The sequence below is a fragment of the Dasypus novemcinctus genome, chromosome X (assembly GCF_030445035.2).
Source record: "Dasypus novemcinctus isolate mDasNov1 chromosome X, mDasNov1.1.hap2, whole genome shotgun sequence".
In the NCBI taxonomy this organism is placed as follows: domain Eukaryota; kingdom Metazoa; phylum Chordata; class Mammalia; order Cingulata; family Dasypodidae; genus Dasypus; species Dasypus novemcinctus.
Genome location: NC_080704.1, coordinates 19,681,354 through 19,695,447, shown reverse-complemented (window position 1 = coordinate 19,695,447; position 14,094 = coordinate 19,681,354). Strand labels below are relative to the sequence as shown.

At 38.1% G+C, this 14,094-nt stretch overlaps 1 protein-coding gene across 2 annotated transcripts in view; it reads right to left on the bottom strand.

Annotated features, from left to right (window-relative positions):
* Positions 1 to 14,094, bottom strand: part of REPS2 (RALBP1 associated Eps domain containing 2) — a 323,649-nt gene that overhangs the window by 18,337 nt on the left and 291,218 nt on the right. The window lies entirely within an intron of this gene.

The following is a 14,094-nucleotide window of genomic DNA, read 5'->3' as shown; positions in this document are numbered from 1 at the left end:
CCAATAACCTGAATGAGCGTGGATGTGGATTCTTCTTGGTGCAGCCCCCAGATGGGATGGCAGCCTGGTCTACACCGTGGTAGCAGCCTTGTGAGACCCCGAGCAAGGGACCCAGCTAAGCCACGTCTGGACTCCTGACCCATGGAAACTGTGAGATAATAATGTGTGCTGTTTTCAGCCAGTGAATTGTGGTGATTTGTTATGCTGAAATAGAAAACTAATAGAAGTGTCATGGGAGAATATTCTTTTACATGAAAGCCACTTATAAAATACTTTTAAATTACAAAGATTGGATTATAAAGTAATATGATCCAACACTTTCATACACACACAGTCTGGAAAACTAATAATATAGCAGAACTTGGGATGACTTTTATTTACTTCTTTTTTATTCTCTATACCTTTTTAAATTACTTGTATTAATAATATAAAATTAGAAAACATTGACAATGAAAATACCAAATAAAACATCACACGTGAACACTAGTTATTGCAGAATGGTGAAATTAGGTTTGCATTATATACTTTGAAATTCCAGAAAGTTATTTTAATTTTTTTACTGTGAAGAGCTGACACTGATGTAAACATAATAAATAATTCCCAGTTATTTTCAATTACTGAAAAAAATCTACCATTTCTCCCATATTTAATTAAGAGTGAAAAATCATCTACCATAGAGATCTAGAATAGCATAGAGCTAACAATACACACTCTAGTGTCATTTGGCCTTTATTTCATGCCTGGCTACCCAATTGCTTTATTTTCTGAAATTAGGCAATTATTTAGCCTCTGTACCTGTTTCCTCATTTATAAAATGGGACAAAACTATAATCTACTTCATAGGGTAAAGACATCATGAGGCTTCAATAGTAGTGTATGTAATGTGTTTTTTAATGAGCCTGGCATATAGTAGGTGCTCAATAAATGTTGGTTAGCATTACCATCATTGTTATTATTATCCTCCAATCTCTCATTGTAGGAGTGGCCAATATTTCAGTCCTGTTATTATTTTCAGGTTCAGTCCTTAAATCACATGCAAAGGGAAAACATTATTTTAATTATGGCATACTGGTATACAGAGATTAGAAGGACTGGTACAGCTCTTAAAAGACCTAAAGTGATTAACAGAGACATAGCTGGCAGAGAAGAAATATTTTAATGACTAAGTGAATTATGGGAAGGTGGATATCTTGGTCCTTTGTCAATGAAATATTGGCTACTCTTAGTTCAGAGAACTATGTTCAAAAAGCCAAAACTCCTATTACCACAGGAAGGCATACCATGGAAAAGTCCAGATCACAGGTAGAAATAAGCCAAGAAATAGGGTCCTGTGAGATGCTGAAGACACATTTCACCCACTCCAACGCTAGAGTGAGGTTCTTAAGTAAAATGAGCACTACGCTTCTGCTAGGGTGATATGGAGTGGTTGGAACTGGCCCTTTAAAAATTTGAGTCAAGCTTGTCTGAGGTTTTATTGCATGCTACCATAAACCAGTTAGTTATGGTGTGAGGTGAGCCAGGTCTAGGTCAAAGCTTTCTCTCAACATTCCAGGGGCCTCTAGGCGCTGGGTGGGAAGGAGGAAGCACTCCAAGGCCACCATGAAGCCCAGCTGAAGAGCTACAGCTGCCCTTGGGATAGTGTCACAATCTGGGCTTGGCGGGTAGTTCAAGCCAAGGAGACTTGACAAACAGGCTGGGACAGGGGGAGGGGCCAACACCAGGGGCCTGTAGGTGGGTGTCTGGGGATGTGACCACAGGCAACAGGAAAATATCCAGCCAGGCAGGCAGACATCCTACAAAGGTTTCACTGCCTGAACAGTCTTGGCTGCGGGAAGAGGGAAGTCTGGCAGGGAGTGGTGGGCAGAGGCTAAGCCAAGCCAAACAATGGCGCAAGGGAACCAAGCTACTAGTAGCAGAGCCACAGTTATGATACACCAAGAATGGCTTATTGTCCCAAGGAATAATTCTAAGGAATGAGTCTCCCAGAAGCATGTGGCTCCACAATACTCCCACACACAGACATGGAATTGCTCCCAGGGTGAACAGGGTAAAGTATGAAATCCAGCTAAATCATCCCCAACAGAGTTCCTCAAGGATCCTCATGTTTCCTCAGGAAGACCCATCTCTAGACTTAAAAAGAAGAACTAAGCAGCCAAATGGTGGCATCCATTTTGTTTGGGTTAGGATCTCAGGAGTGCATAGGGAAGAAGGAACAATATACCCTAAACTCAGAGATCAGGCAGTTCCTCTCTTGTGAGTCAGACTTTATTATTCTGAGTATTCTTATTCTTCTTATTGCTATCATTTAGAAGAAACTTCATACATGTTCAGTTTTTTAAGAACAGGCTTTTTAAGAAATCCCATCCCAAAATGTCAGAACTGGTTTTCCAATTCACAACCAAAGAGGTGGAAGAAGCTTTAGGCATAAATATTTTCCCATGCGTGGTGGGTCTGTCCACAATTTCACTAGATTCTTCTCATGGACAGAAACTGTTTTATTTTTCAGAACTCTGCAATTTGGGGTCTTCAATTTTGCTCTCACAGCCAAGGCCATATCCAGGTCATTGTCTCCTCAGACACAGAATACTGCAGGATCTTTTTACCCTATATTCGGCTGACAAAGCCAGCACCCTCAAATCACTGATCTGAGAGGACTAACACCCCACTCAAAAGCTTCCAATGGGCTTCTGGTTGACCAAGACCACAGCCTCAGATACTCTAGGGTAGAGTTGCTCCACAGAATCTTTAAACAAATAGCAAAAACTACTAGAGCCATCTTTCTCAAACAGTTAAATGGCAAAACTGGGTGAGTGCCAAACCAAGAAAATGCAGCTACAAACTGGTAGGAGAAGCTCATGGTGCCATTGCTGTCCTCTCCACTACCTCCTCTCTGGAGTAGTGTGGAGCCAGCCCATGGTCCCATTGTGGATCTCTGGCCCTGTTCTGAAGGGAGCAGCAGAAACCCTATGTGTGTTCTAGTTTGCCTGTATGTCAGTGCCAACCTATCAGGAGGCAATCTGAAAGACTGAACCAGGACACTCAGTTCTGACTAATCCTCCCAGAACTTGCCCTGCAGGCAGAAGCAGCAGCTTGTGGACAGCTAAAAAGCAGTGTAAGAAACAAGTAAGTCAAAGCAATCTGGGGCAAAGGATTATCTGCTTTTAAGAAATATAATAGAGCATCCAGAAGGGTGGGAAAGTTCATTTCATTGGGAGTAGAGGGGACCTTTGTATTCCTATAAATGGGGAATTTCCTAAGGCCACAAGTGAGCACAAGCCCAGGACAAGGCACAGGCTCAAAAAATCAGAGAGAACCCTGCACTTCATTTTTACCACAGGCTGATCTTCTTGATAGGCAGGCTAAGCTTTGAAGGAGAGTACCAGCCAATGAAGAGCCAATTTGCAAAAAATGTGAAAGGTGTTTTTTGCTTTCATTTCTATTAACTCCTGGCACACAAGGAAATCTCTCCCATATAACTACCTGGATACAAATTTAAGAAACAAAGAACCCAGGGACTAAATCCCAGAGTCAACATGTTAAAATATTTAAAATATACCATGTGCAACAAAATATGAGAAGACAAACAAAGAAACAGAAAATGATGGCCCATCCAAAGGAACAAAATGAAAATTCAGAAACCATAAACGAAGAAGATGAGACTTTGGATGTATTAGACAAAGACTTTTTAAAAAATGAACTTTGATATGCCCAAGGAGATAAAGGAAAACACACAGAGAAAGAACTCAAGGGTATCATGAAAATTACAGATAAATAATATGAGAATCTCAATAAAGAGAAAGAAGTTGAAGGCCACAAACAAAAACATGAAAAATTCCCTAGAGGGTTTCAAAAGCAGATTGGAACTTGTGGAAGACTTTGGCCCAGTGGTTAGGGCATCCGTCTACCACATGGGAGGTCCACGGTTCAAGCCCCGGGCCTCCTTGACCCGTGTGGAGCTGGCCCATGAGCAGTGCTGATGCGCGCAAGGAGTGCCGTGCCACACAGGGGTGTCCCCCGCGTAAGGGAGCCCCACGCGCAAGGAGTGCACCCATAAGGAGAGCCGCCAAGCGCGAAGGAGGGAGCAGCCTGCCGAGGAATGGCGCCGCCCACACTTCCCGTACCGCTGACGACAACAGAAGCGGACAGAGAAACAAGACGCAGCAAAAAGACACACAAAACAGACAACTGGGGGAGGGGAGGGGAATTAAGTAAATAAAAATAAATCTTTAAAAAAAAAAAAGAATCATTGAACTCAAACAAAGACAAATGAAATTACTTAGGCAGAAAGAAAAAATAATTAAGAAAAGAGAAAAGAGTCCAAGAGACCTGTGGAATACCTTCAAGCAAACTAATATATGCATCATAGGAGTCCTAGAAGAAGAAGAAAGAGAGAAAGAGGCAGATGGAATATTCAAAGAAATAATGGCAGAAAACTTCCCAAATTTAATGAAAGACATGAACATACACATTCAAGAAGCTCAATGAAACCCAAAGATAAAAAACTCAAAGAGAACCACACCCAGACACATAGAAATTAAACTAGAATGCCAAGGACAAGGAGAGAGTCCTGAAAGCTGCAAAGAGAAAAGCAATATGTTATGTACAAGAGAGTGCCAATAATATCAAGTGCCAATTTCTCAAAAGCAACTGTGGAGGGCAGAAGGCAGTATGCTAAAATACTTAAAATGCTGAAAGAAAAAAATCTCCAACCAAGAATTTTATATCCAGCAAGAGAGTCTTTCAAAAATGATGGCAAAATTAAGACATTCTCAGATAAACAAAATTTGAGTGAGTTCATCACCACTAGACCTGTCTTACAAGCAATGCTAAAGGAGTTATTCAGAGTTAAAGGAAAGGACACCAGACACTAGACTGAAGCGGCATAAAGAAATAAAGATCTCTTGTAAAGGTAGCTATATGGATAATTATAAATGCCAGTAATATTGTATTGTATTCTTTGGTATGTAACTCCACTTTTTCCTTCTTACAGGTTCTAAAATGCAAATGCCTAAAAAGTAATGGTAAATCTATAGTTTTGGACCATACAATGTATACAGATAAAATTTGTAACAAGTAAAAGAAAAAGGTGGGGGGACAGAGGGGTATAGGAGCAGTGTTTATAAATGCTATTGAAGTTAAGTTTGCATCAAGTCAAGCATGATTGTTATAGATTTAGGATGTTAAATTAAAGTCCCATGGTAACCACAATGAAAATATCTGAAAAATACATGCAGAAGGAAATGAGAAGTGACCAAATGGAACCTGGCAAAAAAATCAAATAAATATGAAAATAGGCATTAACAGAAGATGGAGGGACAAAAAAGGTATAATACTTAAAAAGACCAAACAGCAAAAGGGCAGAAGAAAGTCTTGCATTATCAGCAATTTCTTTAAATGTAAACGGATTATCAGTCAAAAGGCAGAGCTTGGCAGAATAGATAAAAAATCATGACCCAAATACGTACTGTTTATAAGAGATTTACAAGATACTCAAGTAGATGGAAATTTAAAGGATGGAAAAATGATACCATGGAAATAGTAACCAAAAGTTATGATTGTATGGCATAACTATGCTAATATCAGATAAATAGAGTTTAAGTCAAACACTTTTATGAGGGATAAAGAAGGTCACTACATACTGATAGACGGGTAACTCAACAGGAAGACACAACAATTTTTTAAATGTACGCACCTAATGGCAGAGCCCCAAAATACATGGAGCCAATATTGACAGATTTAAAGGAGAAATAGGCAGTTCTACATTGATAGCAGGATACTTCAATATACCACTTTCAATAATGGATAGACCATCTAGACAGAAGATCAATAAGGAAGTAGAAGACTTGAAAAATACTATAAACCAACTAGACCAAAAAGATATATATAGAACACTTCAGACAACAACAACAAAAGAATACACATTCTTCTCCGGCACACATGGGAAATTCCCCAAGATAGACCATGTGTTAGGTCACAAAACAAGTCTCAATAAATTAAAAAATATTGAAATCATAAATACGTCTTCTCCAACTGCAATGGAATGAAGCTAAAAGTCAATAACAGCGAGAGAAATGGAAACTTCACAAATATGTGGAAGTTAAACAACCCAGTCTTAAACACTAATGGATAAAAGAAGAAAGATCAAGGGAAATTAGGAAATATATTGAGGTGAATGAAAAGGAAAACACAACATATCAAAGTATCAGTATACAATTTTAATTTGCAAAAATCAATAGCGTTTCTATATACTACTGATGTGCATTTTGAGGAGGATATCAAATTTTTAAAATTCCATTTATAATAGCGACTAAAACAATCAAATATTTAGGAATAAACTTAACCAAGGACATAAAGAACTTGTATTCAGAAAACTACAAAACATTGCTAAAAGAAACTGAAGAAGACTTAAATAAATGGAAGGACATTATGTGTTCATGGATTGGAAGACTAAATATCTTTAAGATAACAATTCTACCCAAACTAATTTACAGATTCAACACAAGCCCAATAAAAATCCCAGCAGCCTTTTTTGCAGAAATCGAAAAGCCAATAATCATATTTATTTCGAAGGGTAAGGGGCCCCAAATAGTCAAAAATGTCTTAAAAAAGGAGAACGAAGTTGGAGGTCTCTCACTTCCTGACTTTAAAGCATATTACTCAGCTAGTGGTCAAAACAAAACAAAACAAAACAAAACAGCATGGTACTGGCATAAGGACAGGCAGATTGACCAATGGGACCAAATAGAGAACTCAGAAATGGACCCTCACATCTACTGGGCCAAAACAGTCTATTTAACAAATGGTGCTGGGAGAACTGGAGAGCTATATCCAAAGAAAGAAAGAAGACCCCTATCTCACCCTTTATACAAAAATTAACTCGAAGTGGATCAAGGACCTAAATATAAAAGCAACAACCATAAAACTCCTAGAAGAACTCCTAGAAGAAAACGTAGAAAAACATCTTCAAGATCTTGTAGTAGGCAGTAGTTTCTTAAATCTTACAAAGCATGAGCAACAAAAGAAAAAGAGATAAATGGGACCACCTCAAAATTAAACACTTTTGCACCTCAAAGGACTTTGTCAAAATGGTGAAAAGACAGCCAAGACAATGGGAGAAAATATTTGGCAATCACATATCTGAAAAGTGTTTAATATCCACGATATATAAGGAGATCATACAACTCAACAATAAAAGGACAAAGTATCCGATTTAAAAATGGGCAAAAGCCTTGAAAAGACAACTTTGCAAAGAAGAAATTAATGGCAAAGAAACACCTGAAAAAAATGTTCAATATCACTAGCAATTAGGGAAATGCAAATCAAAACTACAGTGTGATATCATTTCACACCTATTAGACTGGCTGCTATTAAAAAGTCACAAAACTGTAAATGTTGGAGACGATATGGAGAGATAGGAATGCTTATTCACTGTTGGTGAGAATATAGAATGGTACAGCCTCTGTGGAGGACTGTTCGGCAGTTCCTAAGGAAGTTGAATATAGACTTGCCATCAGATCCGGCAATACTATTGCTAGGTATATAACCTGAAACACTAAGAGCAGTGACATGAATAGACATCTGCACACTGATGTTCACAGCAGCATTATTCACAGTAGCTAAAAGCTGGAAACAACCCAGGTGTACATCAACTGATGAGTGGATAAACAAATTGTGGTGTATACACATGATGGAATATTATGCAGTGGTAAGAAGAAATGAAGTACTGAAACATATGACAATATGGATGAACCTGGAGGACTTTAGGTTGAGTGAAGCAAGTCAGACACAGAAGGACAAATACTGTATGACTGCCCTGTTATGAACTAAATATATTATGTGAAATATAAATACATTATATGAAACATGAATATGGGTAAAACTGCATATATAAGACCATTTTTCTTTGAAGCTGAACAAATGTAGGTTAATACTGTAAAATATTAATATCAGGTTTTTTAAAAAAGCATTTTATTAAGTGAAGGAGACCAGACACAGAGTACTATATATTGTATGATTCCATTTATAAAAATGTAAATACAGATCAATTTATAAAGATGAAATTAGATTAGTGGTTATGTAGGGCTGCAGAAGGAATGCTAAGGGGGAATGGAGGCTTACTTTTTGGAGTAAAGAAATTGTTCTAAATTTTTTGAGATGATGAGTATACAACATTGTGATTATACTAAAAGCCATTGATTATACACTTTGGATAGATCATATGGTATGTGAATATATCTCAATAAAACTGCTTAATAAACAAATAATTGTGCAAGAATAGCCAGAAATAATGGCTATGTACAGCAGGGGATACAGAGAGATTGAGAGGTGAGGAATTTTCTTGTTTGTTCATCTGTCTGTTTTTTTATTATTATTATTGAAATTATGAAAATGCCTTAATAACGATTGAACTGATAAATGCACAACTATGTGATTATACCAAGTACCATTGATTGTACACTTTGGATAAATTGTATGCTTTATTAATATGTATCAATAAAATTGGAGGAAAAAATGGATGCAGCAAAGGCAGTGCTGATAGGGAAATTTATAGCTCTCAATGCTTTTGTTAAAAAAGAAGAAAGGTCTCAAATCAGAGACCTAACCTCAAGACCACAGGAACTAGAAAAAGAAGCAAACTAAACCCAAAGGAAAAGAAAAAATAGAAGGATGGAAATAACAAAGATGAGGGTGGACATAGAGGATTTTTTAAAAATGGAATAAAAAAAGGTTGATTCTTTGAAAAGTCAAAAAAATTGGCAAACTTTTAGCTGGAATGACAAAGAAAAAAGAGAGAGGACACAAATAATTAAAATCAGAAATGAAAGAGGGGCATTACTACCAACTCAACAGAAATTAAAAGGATTGTAAGAGGATACTATGAATGACTATAAGCCAACAAAACAGAACACCAAATGAAATGGATAGTTTCCTAAAAATACACAAAATACTTACACTGACTCGAAAAAGAAAAAGATCTCAACAGACCAATAACAAGTAAAAGACTGAATCAGCAATCAAAATCCTCCCAACACTGGGGTGGGGTGGGGGGAGTGGAGAGAAATAAAAAAATAATAATTTTTTAAAAAATCCTCCCAACAAAGAAAAGTCCAGAACCAGATGGCATCACTGATGAATTTTACCAAAGATTCCAAGAAGAATCAACACCAATCATGCTCAAACTCTTCCAAAAACAAAAAATGGAGAGGCAGGAATAGTTCCTCATTCTATGAAACCAGTATCACCCTAATACCAGTGCCAGATAAAGATACCACAGGAGAAGAAAATTACAGACCAATATATCTTATGAATATAGATACAAAAATCCTCAACAAATTCAGCAAACCTGATCCAATGGCACATTAAAAGAACTATTATGCCATTATCAGCTGGGATATTTCCCAGGTATGCAAGTGTGGGTCAACATAAGAAAATCAATTAATGTAATACTCCACATAAACTGAATGAAGGGACAAAACCACATGATCACTTCAATTGACACAGAAAAGGCATTTGATAAAATCCAGCACCCCTTCTTGATAAAAACAGTTTAAAAACTAAGAATAGAAGGAAACTTCCTCAATATGATAAAGGACATACATGAAATACACACAGCTAACATCATACTCAGTGGTGAAAGAATGAAAGTTTTCCCTCTAAGATCAGAAACAAGGCCAGGATGCTCACTGACACCACTGTCATTCAACATTGTACTAGAAGTTCAGGCCAGAGCAATTAGGCAAGAAAAAGAAAGAAAAGGCATCCACATTAGAAAGGAAGAAGTAAAACTTTCCCTATTTGTATATGACAAGATTCTATACATAGAAAATCCTGAAAAATCCACAACAAAGCTATTAGAGCTAATAAATGAATTCAGCAATGTGGTGGGGCACAAGAACAACATGCCAAAATCTGCAGTGTTCTTGTACACTAGCAATAAACAATCTGAAGAGAATATTAAGAAAAAAATTCCTTTGCTATAGCAGCTAAAAGAATTCAATATGTAGGAATAAATTAACCAAGGATGTAAAGGACTTGCACATGGAAAACTACAAAACACTGCTGAACTAAATCAAAGACTTAAATAAATGGAAGCACATTCTGTGTTCAAGGATTGGAAAATGAAACATTTTTAAGACATCACTTCTACACATAGTGACTTATAGATTCAACACAATTCCAATTAAAATTCCAACAGGATTCTTTGCAGAGATCAAAGTATCTGATGATATTTCTGATGAAATTGTCATCAGAAGGAAACCCTCTCATCAAATTTATATGGAAGAGGAGCAGATGTGACTCAGGCTATCGAGCACCTACTTCCCACACAGGAGGTCCTAGGTTCAGTTCCCAGTGCCTCCTAAAATACAGGGAAACAAACAACAAGCAAACAAACGAGGGAGCCAACTCAGGGGAGCTGATGTTGCTTGGTGGTTGAGCACCAGCTTCCCACAATCTCCGGGCCCTTTACCTCAAGAAAAAAAAATTATATGGAAGGGCAAGGGACTCCAAATAACCAAAACAATCTGGAAAAAGAAGCATAAAGTTGGAGGACTCACACTTCCTGACCTTAAAACTTATTACAAAGATACAATAATCAAAATAGCATGGTGTTGGCACAAAGGCATATAGACCAGTGGAATTGAATTGAGAGTTTAGAAGGAAACCCTCTCATCAATAACAATTGTTTTTTTTCTTTTGACAAGGGTGGCACATCCACTCAAAGGGGAAAGAATAGTATCTTCAACAAACGATGCTGGAAAAAGTGGATATCCACATGCAAAAGAAGGAAGGTGGACCCCTACCTCACACCATCTACAAAAAATTAACTCAGAATGGATCAAAGACCAGAGTATAAGAAACAAAACTTCAAAATCCCTAGGAAAAAAACATAAGGAAGCAACTTCAGGAATTTGTGGCATACAATGGTTTCTTGGACTTTATACCAAAAGCATGAGCAAGAAAAGGAAAAATAGTACTTCATCAAAATTAAAAACTGTTGTACATCAAAAGACTTCATCTTGAAAGTAAAAAGATAACATACAGAATGGGACAAAATATTTGGAAAACATATATACAATAAGTATTTAATATCCAGAACATATAAAGATATCCTACAATTCAACAAGAAAAAGACAAAAAACTCAATGAAAAAATGGACAAAAGGCTTGAATAGACATTTTTCCAACGATGTGCAAATGGCCAAAAAAACTCAGGAAAAGATGCTCAACGTCATTAGCCATTAGTACAAAAGCAAATCAAAACCATAATGAGATACCATTTCATATCCACTAGAAAGGCTCCTATTTAAAAAATAATACGAAAACAGAAAATAACAAGTGTGGGAGAGGATGTGGAGAAGTAGGAATACGCATTCATTGTTGGTGGGAATGTAAAATGGTGCATCTGCTGTGGAAGATAGTTTGGCAGTTCCTCAGAGAGCTAAGTATAGAATTACCATATGACCCATATGATCCCACTTCTCGGTATATACCCAAAAGAACTGAAGGCAGGGACTCAAAGATATTTGCATACTGATGTTCACAGCAGCCTTTATTCACAATTGCCAAAGATGGAAGTAAACCAAGTGTCCATCAACCAATGAATGAATAAGCAAAATGTGATATATACATACAATGGAATATTATTCCACCATAAAGAGGAGTGAAGTTCTGATATATAAGACAACATGGATGAAACTTGCAAACACCATGTTGAGTGAAATAAGTCAGACACAAAAGGACAAATATATCATCTCACTGATATGAAATGATTAAGAATTAGCAAACTCAGAGTCAGAATCTGGAACACAAGGTACCAGGAGATGGGGTGAGGGAAGGAAATAGGGAGTTAAGGCTGAAAATGCACAGAGTTTCTATTTGGGATGATGGAAAAGTTTTGGTAATAGATGGTGGTGATGGTAGCACAACACTGTGAATATAATTAATAGCAATGAATTATATATTAATTTTTGAATGTGGTTAAAAGGGGTTGTATATGTGGTATTAGAATATTTTTTTCTTTTAAAAATCCACATAACTGTACAACACAGTGAACCTGAAGCTAAACCATGAACTATAATTAATGGCACAATTATAAAAATGTGCTTTTATCAATTATAACAAAAGTACCACACCAATGCAAGGTGTTAACAATAGGGATGTATATAGGAACCATGTATTTTGTGCATGATTTTTCCATAAACCCACAGCTTCTCTAATTTAAAAAAAGGAAGTGAAGAGAGTAAAACAGAGATGGAGGAAAAGCCAATATAAGGGTGCTTTACTGCGATCGCTTCTGTAGGCGATGAGAAGTCAATTGCAGAGATCTCTGAAAAGCAACAGAATGCCTGAGAATTGTCTGTCCTTCAGTGAAATAGTAGCCCGTGCCTTTACCCACCAGCTCCCATCCTCGAATGGTTGAGGGTTACCCCAGAGGGCATTACCTTTTCCACAGACTCAGGCTGCTCTTGCACATGGGCCAAGCCAGCTTACACAGCAGCACAGAAAGCCCTGCAGCAGGAAAGGTGAGCGGGCTTGTGTGCTGCCATCAGCATGACTCTGAAGCTGGAGGTGGACCAGGCAAAGGTTTGTGAGGTGCCAAAATGTCAGGTGCAGTTTCACTGCTGTCTGGTTGGGAGTTCTCCCTCCTCGGGGATCCTGTGCTCTGCAGTTCCAGTCATTCCTAAGGCACCTTTGCCTTTAAGTGAATACATTCATACGTGGGGATCATCTCTCCTGCTGGACTGCAAGCTGCTGGAGGCCAAGGGCCACTTCATATTGAGGTCTGTATTCCACTCTCTTGGCCCCTGGCACAAAGCCCTGTTAGGTTTGCTGGATGATTAAGGGAAGAAGATACCATCATCCTTCACTCATTCACTCCTTCAACAAGTAACTGTAGTGTCAGTGACATGCAGCACTAGAGGGGTTGCAAAGGCCAAACAAATCAAAACACGCACACAGAAGACCTACATTCCCCAATCATGAGACAGTTTTCATCTAGTTGGGTACATAAAGCATACATGCAGTATCACAAAGTCTATGAGCAACAAAGTGGGCACCTCTCAGGCAGTACCATGGGAGTGGTCAATGGGGAGACTCAGAGAGGTGGTATAGTGGCCTGCATGCCATACTGGGGCCCAGCTGAAGAAGGAGATCAATGCCATCTTCATCAATCAAATCGTTTTTGTTTTTTTTTAACAACTTTTTCTAATCATAAATGTGCATTAGATAAGATTTTGAAGATGCTGAAAAGAATAAAGTTGGCAATCCCTCATAATCCTACCACTCAAAGGTAATCATTGGGAACTTTCAGGCATAGTTCCTTCTTGCCTTCTTCCTATGTGTTTATGTTACAGGGTTGAGGTCATACTGGATATGGATTCCTGGTTTATTTAACATGAGAGCTAGAAGAAATGGCAAAAATGGAGTCCAATTTCCTCAGTGTATAAATGAGAAATCTAAGGTCCAAAGAGATTAAGTGATGTATGGAGGCCCCACAGCTGAGGCTAGAATGGAGAGAGGGCTCCACATTCCAATTCAGTGCTCCTACCAGATATGGTGCTATGTCTTAGTATGCCAGGATGCTATGAGAAATACCAAACAATGGGTTGGTTTAAACAAGCATTTATTGTCTCATGATTTTGGAGGCAAAGACCAAAATCAAGGTGTCAGCAAGGTTATGCTTTCTCCCAGGATTCTTGGCATTTTGGGGCTGGCTGGCCGCAATCCTTGGTGTTCCTTGGCTTGCCTCCCTGCCTCCAATCACATGGCCATCTCTCCTTGGGTCTGCTCTTCTGTTTTCAGCTGACTTTCGGCTTCTTCCTGTGTGACCTTCTCTACCTAAGTGTGTCTGAATTTCTTGTGCCTCTAAAGGACTCCAGGAATGTTGATTAAGGTCCACCCTGATTCAGCTGGGTCACACCTTAATTAAAAAGTCACATTGTCAAAAGGTCCTATGTGTACACGAGCTCACATGCACAGGAACGTGGATCAAGATTAAGAACATGTCTTTGTTGGGACACATGATTCAATTTACCATATGCTCCCTTGATTTATCTATTCTTCCTCACCCACATAATTGTGAGTCTGAACTTCA